Below are 9,922 nucleotides of genomic sequence, written 5' to 3' on the forward strand. Positions count from 1 at the left end.
TCCACTTTTACTCTGTGATATTACTGCATTGTGGTCGTAAAAAAAAAAAAATGAAACCAGGCTTGTAAACACTGAGAGCTGATTTTACACCCAGTGACTCCTGAGAGGAGTCTGAACACGAGGTTTTACAAGTTTCTCTTCAGGAAGTGAATCTGAACTGATGAACGTTTTACACACACACACACACACGCACGCACGGATTTACTGTAGCCTGAGAGTGACTTCAGCCGAAGGGTAAGCATTAATATTTAGCAGAAAAGGATTTCCTCAAGTTTTGCAACCCTGTACTTCAGCTGGAACTTTTTATTGCTTCGGTTTTACTCGTGAAGATCTGAACAGGTTAATGGGAACATTTTAGGACCAACAAAAGTGACGCTCGCGGAGTATTTCCTTCTCCTCGTCTGCATTCAAGTTCGTTTATTCCAATTGTGTGTATGTGCTTCATCACACTGCACATGCAAATGAGTTGGGAAGGGGGAGGGGTCTTCATTTCATTTGATCTGCTGTAATAAATGAGTCTATCAATTTAATCAGACTCAGAACTCAGGGAGAGCGAGAGAGAGAGAGAAAGAGAGAGAGCAAAAGAGAGAGTGCAAGAGAGCGCGAGCAAGAGCGAGAGCAAGAGAGCGAGTGACAGAGCGAGAGCAAGAGAGAGAGAGTAAGAGACAAAGCAAGAGACAGACAGAGAGAGAGAGAGCAAGAGAGAGTGCAAGAGAGCGAGAGAGACAGAGCAAGAGAGAGAGAAAGAGTGCAAGAGAGACAGCGAGCGACAGAGAGCGAGAGAGAGACAGAGCAAGAGAGAGAGAGCAACACAGAGTGCAAGAGAGAGCGACAGAGAGAGAGCAAGAGACAGAGAGCGAGAGAGAGAGACAGAGCAAGAGAGTGCAAGAGAGAGAGCGACAGAGAGCAAGAGACAGACAGAGCAAGAGAGAGAGCAAGAGAGAGAGAGTGCGAGAGAGAGAGCAACAGAGACAGAGCAAGAGACAGAGAGAGAGGGAGAGAGAGAGACAGAGCAAGAGAGTGCAAGAGAGAGAGCAAGCAACAGAGAGCGAGAGAGAGCAAGAGACAGAGACAGAGCAAGAGAGAGTGCAAGAGAGTGAGAGAGCAAGAGACAGAGAGACAGAGCAAGAGAGAGCAACAGAGAGCGAGAGAGAGCAAAAGACAGAGAGCAAGAGAGAGCAAGAGACAGAGAGACTGAGAGAGAGAGAGAGAGAGAGAGAGAGAGCAGAAGGCAATAAAGAGAGTGATCACATTCCTTGCATGACAGACTGGGCTTTGCAGATTGGACACACTGTTCACTTCTGCACCTGTTCCCATACACTAACAATCAGCCAGAGAGCCGATTGAAACACCACACACACACACACACACACACACACACACACAGAGATTTCTGGATGAACCTCTAATAACTCGCTCAGTTTTTTTTTTTGGATTTCCTACCATTACGGCCTCATGTAGCGCAGAACGCATTTCCTCCATTAATGGTTTCCTAAAGCCTCATGAACGAGCGCCGAGTCTCCCTGTCCATCTCTCCTCATCTCTTCTGCTCCATTTACCGTACAATCTCTCACACGCTGCTAATGCTGCCAAGTTCTACTTTCATTTCTATAGGAAAAAAAAACAGCCATTGGACCACCACGAATACAAACAAACTTACTTCATGGGACTGCGAGCAAATACAAAGGCTCGAAATAAATCCGAACTGCTTTAGTTCCCATTATCAAACACTTTATAAAACACCGCAATCATAAAAGCGCATGCTCAATGCCCTCAAAATTACAGGAACACACGAGCTGGCTTTTGGCTTTCCTCATGACGAACAGCAAGAGCTGAACAATTTGCTTTGCTTTGCTTTTTTTTAAAAATAAAATTTCAGGTTAAAGTGCATTATTTTCTTAGCTACCTTACAGTGATAGAATTCTAAGTGTAAACGTACCCGCAAGGACACTGTGCAAAAAACATCTCAAATATCGACAAATTCAATTAACGTTTAAGAGTTATTCACCAGAGGTCAAGTGAATATCGGTGATTATTACACATACCGGTAGGCGACACTTTTTCCATGGAATAAAAACGTGTTCTATTCCCTTCTAGTGGGTTTATTGATGGCATGCAGTATTGTTATCGTATCGCTTATCCTCCGTGCATTACGCCGCTCTCTCTAATGGAGAATGAGCGTGCAATATTGTTATAATATCGCACGTTGTCAAGACAACACGACATCACACGTCAGAACTCATGCGAAGAGCCAGTGACAAAACTTTTCTGCTGTGCATGCGCACAATCATTTCTTTGTCGGCCAGGAAAGAGAGAAGACGGGGTTAATCCAGTGCTCGGATTCAACGCTAAATAAATAAACTGAAACGAAAGATGCGCTGAACACTTGAAAGGCTACCAAAACTTCATTAGATATTCTTCACACATATTTACAAGAGAAAAACAGACCAACGGACATCGAAAAACTGGAAAAAAGACACATCGGAGATAGAAAACTTCCGCAGTAGCGAGTGACAGTTTGTAAACAAACATGGCTGCCAGGTTTGCTTCGTTAAAAGCGGAAGATTTTGAGAGAATTTTGGCTGCCAGGTCGCGCCGTTGTTGATTTTAAAAGTAACTCAGTAAATTACACAGGGAAATTAATAATAATATTATTTGGCTTAACTGCGCTAGCATTAGTCTGCGCTAGCATTAGCCTGTGCTAGCATTGGCCTGCACTAACACTATGCTAGCTAGAAGCTAACTGAACTGCTGCGCTAACAGCACCGAGTCACAGTTACGCTTATGTTGGCCTTCGAGAATGCTGATATGAAGAGAGTGTATGTACAATAATAATAATAATAATGGCTGTTTTTTTCGTGGTATATCAGATATATTCCATTCAGCTACTCATCTTTGACTCGTTCAATATCATGCTTGCTGAATGGAATATATCCAGGGATGAGAATTTTCCGCCGATTGGTGGATTTCCGACTTTTTCAGACCAAAATGATCGTTTTTGAGATCGATGTAAATCCGTTGAGAAATTTTTTTTTTTGGGGGGGTGTATGATTAACGATCTGTGGTCACCTTATAATGCAGACATCCCAAGTGTCCCGGAAGTTCCGGGAGTCTCCTGCATATTGATAGAAGCGAACAAGAGCGTGCGCGCGCAACATTAAGGTCTGCATCACGCATCTTAGAATGTGCACGCGCGAGGGGGCGCGAGGGAGACTGTGTGCAGTGTTGCCAGATACTGCTGACGTTTTCCAGCCCAAAATATGTTCAAAACCTGCCAAAATGCACTTAAAACCACCCAATCTGGCAACACTGCCTGTGTGCCTGTTCATGTAGCGCAGGGGTTTTCAAAGTGTGGGAGAGTCAGCCCCCCCTCGGAGAGTAAATAAACAACAACGCCCCCCCTTACAATTTTTGTTGTTGCTATACTTAATGTTCCATTCGTATTTAAGGTTGTTTTACACATTATTTTTTTCTTTTTCACATTTTAAACATCTGTGCTTTTTAAAACATCTTGTTTTACACATTTTAAACATCTCATAGCATCGTTAGCTAGCACCTCTTGGCAGACAACACACTAGCAGTGGAGCATCTTCAGATCCAGTCCATGAAAATCCAAACTTTAAATAATTGTGGTCATACTTCCTTCTTTTTCCAGTCCCCCAGGATTCCGCGGGCCTTTTTTGTGATTGTTGCGGCTAAAATGTCTGATGTTGCGGGGGTTTCCAAAAAAATTGCAATGAAAGTTGCGGTGTTTAGGTTTTTGTTGCGATTACATTGCGGGAGGAAGTGAAAGTTGCGAGAAATTGTTGCGATTTTCTCTTTTTGTGATTAAAATTGAGTGATATGTTAAATATTAAGTTATTACTGAAAAACTATTGATTAAAAAACAAAGACACTGAGAAATGGTCCTATAAACAACTTTACCAATATAAAAGATTACCAGGACTACAAAAATGCAGAAAAATAGGCTTTACTTATCCAAATGCACCTGTTGGTTCAAAAGTTAAAGTGCAGAGAACCTCACAGCACAACATGAAGTTACCTTAAAATATAATATAAATGCCTCAGCTGTCATGTAAGAAAAAAAAACTATTAATACTAGTACTGTGTGCAGGCAGTTTCTCCTGAAGACTAAATTAAACAATAATTATAAACTAATAAAATAAATGGCTCAGGCTTCATAGAAGAAAAAAAAAACAATTTGAACAGAATCTCACAGTATGATGCTGAAGCTGCCTAAACAATGGAAAATAAAATACCATTTTGGCAAAAATGTTGGCATCCATTAATTTCTTGTATTAAGTAAAAAAATAAAGTGCACACAGTGCTTCACTGTAAACATAACACACTTTCAGTAACAGAATTTAAGCCGATATAAACACTGACTCGCACATCATGCAATGTTGCCAGATACTGCTGACGTTTTCCAGTCCAAAATATGTTCAAAACCCGCCAAAATGCACTTGAAACCTCCAATCTGGCAACACTGCGCGCATGCTGCTTCTCTTGAACATAGACATCCGGAAGTAAGGCGGAAGGTAGTTTGTCAATGTCACTTCAAGACGACGCCAACGATTGGTCAAATTTGCGGGAAAGTTGCGGTGATTGGATATAATTGCAGCACCGCCCTGAATTCACGGGGATTGGTTGAATTTACGCTGAAGTTGCAAATCGCAACATCCTGGAGGCTCTGTTTTTTTTTGCTTGGCCGTCTCCTCACTCCCTGTAGCTTTAGGTACTAAAAATCGATCCATTTTGTCTCTCACGTTGCGCCCCCCCTGAAGAACTCTGGCGCCCCCCGGGGGGGCGCGCCCCATACTTTGAAAAGCCCTGATGTAGCGCATGCCAGACAAAGAGCATCTTGATTGGGTTACTCAGCAAAATAAGCCAATCAGCTTTCAGTGTGGGCGGGCTTTTATCTCTTTTCTCAAGGACCGGAGTTTTCAGTTGTATTGAGTCAGTGCAGCCTACAGGATCGGCATGGCAGAGAGAGAGCGCGCGCCCCAAAAAATATATATCAATTACATGTCATATATAAGTGTGCATCTTTTATAAATGGGGTTAGCTTATCTAATGTAGCATGTTGGGGAGAATCATAGTATCATATCTATATTTCTGATGAAATTTTAAGTATGATAGCATGTATAACTCTCCTACTTATTGCTCATTTCATAGGGGGACAGGGGGGGAATTGCTGGCGTGTGCCGCGCGGGAGCGTCTGCCCAAATTTTTTAGGCCGAGATGAAGTTATAGTTTTTGATTTAAAAAAAATTTCCAATATGTAATGCCCATTGTACATGCCTGTTCTTTAATTCAAAATCACCATCTTGATCTTCAAATTGGCCATATGGTATCTGTATTACATTACACAACATCCTGTCCAGATAAAACCTCGTTAGTCCACACAACAGTTGAAAGGGAAGTGATAAGTGATGTTGAATGTTGCCTGCTTAATATGCAAGGCCTCCTGCTACCATGATAACATCAGAAGAAAGATAATTATATGACAGAACTTTTTTCTGGTTTGCACTTCATTGTAAAGGATTAGAGTATTCAAAGACATGAATAGCTAAAATGCAGAAATATAATACTGTAGAGCTCGTTTATATTAAAAGGTGCATTGATTTTTTGAAATCATCAAATGTGAATTGATTAAAACAAGTCTCTTGTACCATATTAATCATTTTCACCTGGGAGTCCACCAAGAAGGGGAATTTATTTCCAAATACATTGCAACTTTTTGCTGATGATAAAATTAATGGTTTTGGGGTAAAAAAAAAAAAAAAAAGCCAAAAATCATTAGCCCCCCGGCCCCGCCCCGTTTTTTTCAGACTTTTAAAATATTTTTTCATTCTCATCCCTGATATACCACGAAAGAAAGCCAGCCAATATTATTTAATTATTCTATCCACATTCACCGGATATGAGCAATCACGCACTCTGATTGGCTACTCTACTACTAGGATATCAGCTCATATCACCGTGAGTAGAGAAAAACAAAATGGCGGAGCGTGTTGCTGAACCAACCAAGGACGAAATAAAAACTCTACTCGAAAACAAAACCCCCAAAAATACACAAAAAAAAGCAACAAAATATGGAATAAAAGTATTTGATGGTAAGAACGCATGTTTTTTTTTTTTGTTTTAAATTTTCAAGAATTATTATTATTGCGTTTTTCACAAACTGCTCCTGTCATTCCGCTGGCTTGTTTGCATTCTTTATCTTTAAGCACTAAAAATTTGTTGAATGATTTTAGACGGGTTCAAAAGCTCAAAGAAGTTTGAAAATTACAGAACTGAAATGTCCAAGGAAGAATTAAATAAATGTCTAAAGCGATTCTATACTTTGGCACAACGGCACTTTCTACATCATCGTATCTCATCACGCCACCACTGTATCCACACTAGGCCAGTTAGCTTCCAGAAGGTCTTGATCGGAGCAGCTTGGGCCCAGTGGGCATCCTCGGAGTAAGTGGTGCACGGTTTGGACAGGTTGAGTACGGCGAGTCCCCACTTCAGAAGGTTGTGTCCCGTTTTGCCAACCTTGGCTCTCGCACGATTTAATGTGGCCCAGTCTTTCCTGCAGAGGGAAGTTCCATTGAGAAGATCCTCACTGGGTTTGGGGATAGCCTCGTTATGGTGGGATTGGTCGTTCGCCATCTATTCCCCAAGTCTGTACTCTGATGACCTCATGTTCTCTAAACCAGTTACCGTTGTAAAGCTCTTCTGCGATCGGCGTCTTCTTGTTACTCGGCGATATTTGTACAGCGGGTGTCTATTGTCAGTCGTTTGCTTATCTCTTTTTCAGTCTTGCTGATAGTGTTGCGCCAGGCTGAAGGTGGTGAGATACTTGCTAGCTCGTAGAGAACTGGCAAGGGTGTTGGTGTAAGGTTGCCAGTGATAGTGCGACATGCTTTGTGTAGTTCTGGGTCGATCTTCTTTGCGTGGCATGACCTAGCCCACACAGGCGCACAGTATCCGGCTGTTGAGTAACGCAGCGCTAAAGCAGCCTGCTTAAGTGTGGTTGGGTTCGCTCCCCAGCTAATGTTGGCAAGCTTGCTAAGTAGGTTGCTACGACTTGACAGCTTGTTCTTCAGCTGGTCTACATGCTTTTTGAATGAAAGGGTCCTGTCCAGGGATACTCCCAGGTACACTGGGAATGTATTTGTTTCCAGCACTTTGTTTCCCCAAAGTGGTGGAGAGCACTTTCTACAAAAAAATAAATAAATTTTTGCATGAAAGTCACGAAAGTCAATTTGTGCAGCCATCGATAGGTTTTTAAGAAGTCTGCCAAAGCAGAAATGATTTTGTCGGATGTTTTGTATAAAGTTTTTATTTATCAAATTTGCAAAAAATAAAAATTAAATGCTCTGTTCCTCAAAATCCAGTGAATGTGGATAGAATAAAACAGTTATTCCACTCAATCTCGTCGTACACTGCTTATAGACAACTCAGTGCTACGCAACTCGTCAGCTATTGGCTCATGTACGACTCGATTTCATGGGATAAGTCTCATCTCATCTCATTATCTCTAGCCGCTTTATCCTGTTCTACAGGGTCGCAGGCGAGCTGGAGCCTATCCCAGCTGGACAAGTCGCCAGGTCATCACAGGGCTGACACATAGACACAGACAACCATTCACACTCACATTCACACCTACGCTCAATTTAGAGTCACCAGTTAACCTAACCTGCATGTCTTTGGACTGTGGGGGAAACCGGAGCACCCGGAGGAAACCCACGCGGACAACATGCAAACTCCGCACAGAAAGGCCCTCGCCGGCCCCGGGGCTCGAACCCGGACCTTCTTGCTGTGAGGCGACAGCGCTAACCACTACGCCACCGTGCCGCTCATAAATAAAATCATACTTTTAAAAAATAATTTATTTCAGTCTTCAAAAGCTGCATGTAAATGTAATAAAGGCGCGGCGCAGACTCGTGTCACTTATCTACGCCGAGTCACATCTAAAATACTTTGTTTTGAAATCGATAAAATAAAATCACAATCCCACCTTACCTTTAAATAGTTTTAGACCAAACGCCGTAGCATCTTTAGTGCTTTTAGGAACAGCATTTTCTTTCAGCACTTCTAATTCTTCCCCATTTACGGTGATGAAGCGATTGGATGCCATTTTGCCGAGTCGCTCGAGGTGATTATCAAGAAATAGTCTGAATTTCTCGACCAATCAGCGCATACAGTTTTCTATAATCACCTCCGTATTTAATTTGTGCTAGCAGCACTGGCACAAATTGTTACTCTCCCTCATGATCTTTATACTTTATTATTAGGGCCCGAGCCCTATGGGCGAAGGCCCTATTGTTCTTGTAAGAGTTCACTATTATTATTCTTCCGTCTTCTTCTTCTTCTTCTTCCGTCTTCTTCTTCTTCTTCTTTATTTTTCTCCGCTGTTGGGCCATTTTCGGGGCGCTTGCCATGGGCGAAAACGCACGAAATTTGGCTCCAGTTCCGAGAATTGCCACCGCTACTCAGAACCAGAAGCCCAACCTTGGCCGGGGCTCAGGGCCTCTATAGCGCCCCCTAAGTCGTTGTGATTTTGGCCTCCCGCATTAAGGTGCCTGTTTGCCATGTAGTTTGTAGTAGTGGCATGCCATTTGGTACGCATATGTATCTCACTAAGCCGGACAAAAATGTAATGCCAATGCATTAGCCACGCCCAACAGGAAGTGAGGTAATTTCACTTTTGTGCGAAATGCATGGCCACGAAGACGGCGCAACTCCTCCTAGACTGTTCATAGGAATGTCACCAAAATTGATACACATCATCTACAGACATGGCTGACAAAAGTTACTAAATACGTTTCACGTAGGATTAACCGTTCAGAAGTTATACGTCAATCAATTTTCGATGCAAAATTTTACATGCTTAGAAATTCATAACAAATCTTCTGATTGTTCAAAACTGCTCATACTTCACACGCAAATCACTCATTGGGCTTCTGACATGTTACCCAATTTCTGTGATATTTCGCCACTGGGGGCGCTATTTTTGGGCAAAAAATTGCAATCTTTCCTCAAATTTGGTCAAACTTCACGGCCACCCTCTTACTACCTCCCATGTCATGTATACCACATTTTGGGAATTTTCGTCCATGGGGGGCGCTGTTTTTGGCTGACGCAATTGCTCCATAACGGGTTTTTGGTAAATAATTCCATAATGCTTTTCCTTCACACCACTACCTTGTGATAGTACGTTGCTGTTGTAGACACTTTTTTTTTCCAACTCATTATCACTCATGTACAGCATAGCGCCACCTACTGACATGGGAAAAACCAAAAAATTTTTCCTTCAAAAATCTATATCTCATCTTCTATTTACTCAATTGTCATCAAACTTCATACGCAAACTCTTCATAGCTCACCTGACATGTACGCCAAATTTTGTGCACTTTCGCCCCTGGGGGTGCTGGTTATGGCAGAAATGATATTGCAGCTTCTGATTTGTCAAACTTGGCAAGCAAACTCTTTACAAGACCCTTATTGGGGCGCTTGCCATGGTCGACAACGCACGAAGTGCGAGACCCTATTGTTGCCATGTGTCCAATTCTGTGCTTTGTCGCCATTGTGGGAGTAATGTCTCTTGCCGCAGAAGCTGTGGAAGGTATTTCGCGGGGACGCATGCCCCCGCCCCCCTTGGCCGCTGGCGCGAGGGCCCGTCGAGGCCGCTTGCGGCTTTAATTATTATTATTATTATTATTATTATTATAACAACATTTTAGGACACTATTTCTCCCTCAGTTTTCATCACCAAATTTCACATGAAAAGTCCCTCTGAGCTGAATTACATTGCTGTGACTTTTGGTACTGATCTGGATCACCGAACCGGAATGATCCATGAAAACAGGCTTTGTTCCTCACTAAACCTCATATTCGATCTCTTACCGTTCCGGATCCATAGAGTACG

The 9,922-nt window shown here is 42.4% G+C and overlaps 1 protein-coding gene across 2 annotated transcripts in view; it reads right to left on the reverse strand.

The window, feature by feature from the left end:
• met (MET proto-oncogene, receptor tyrosine kinase) overlaps positions 1 to 9,922 on the reverse strand; it is a 192,666-nt gene that overhangs the window by 51,999 nt on the left and 130,745 nt on the right. The window lies entirely within an intron of this gene.

The sequence above is a fragment of the Neoarius graeffei genome, chromosome 8, assembly GCF_027579695.1.
Source record: "Neoarius graeffei isolate fNeoGra1 chromosome 8, fNeoGra1.pri, whole genome shotgun sequence".
Classification (NCBI taxonomy): domain Eukaryota; kingdom Metazoa; phylum Chordata; class Actinopteri; order Siluriformes; family Ariidae; genus Neoarius; species Neoarius graeffei.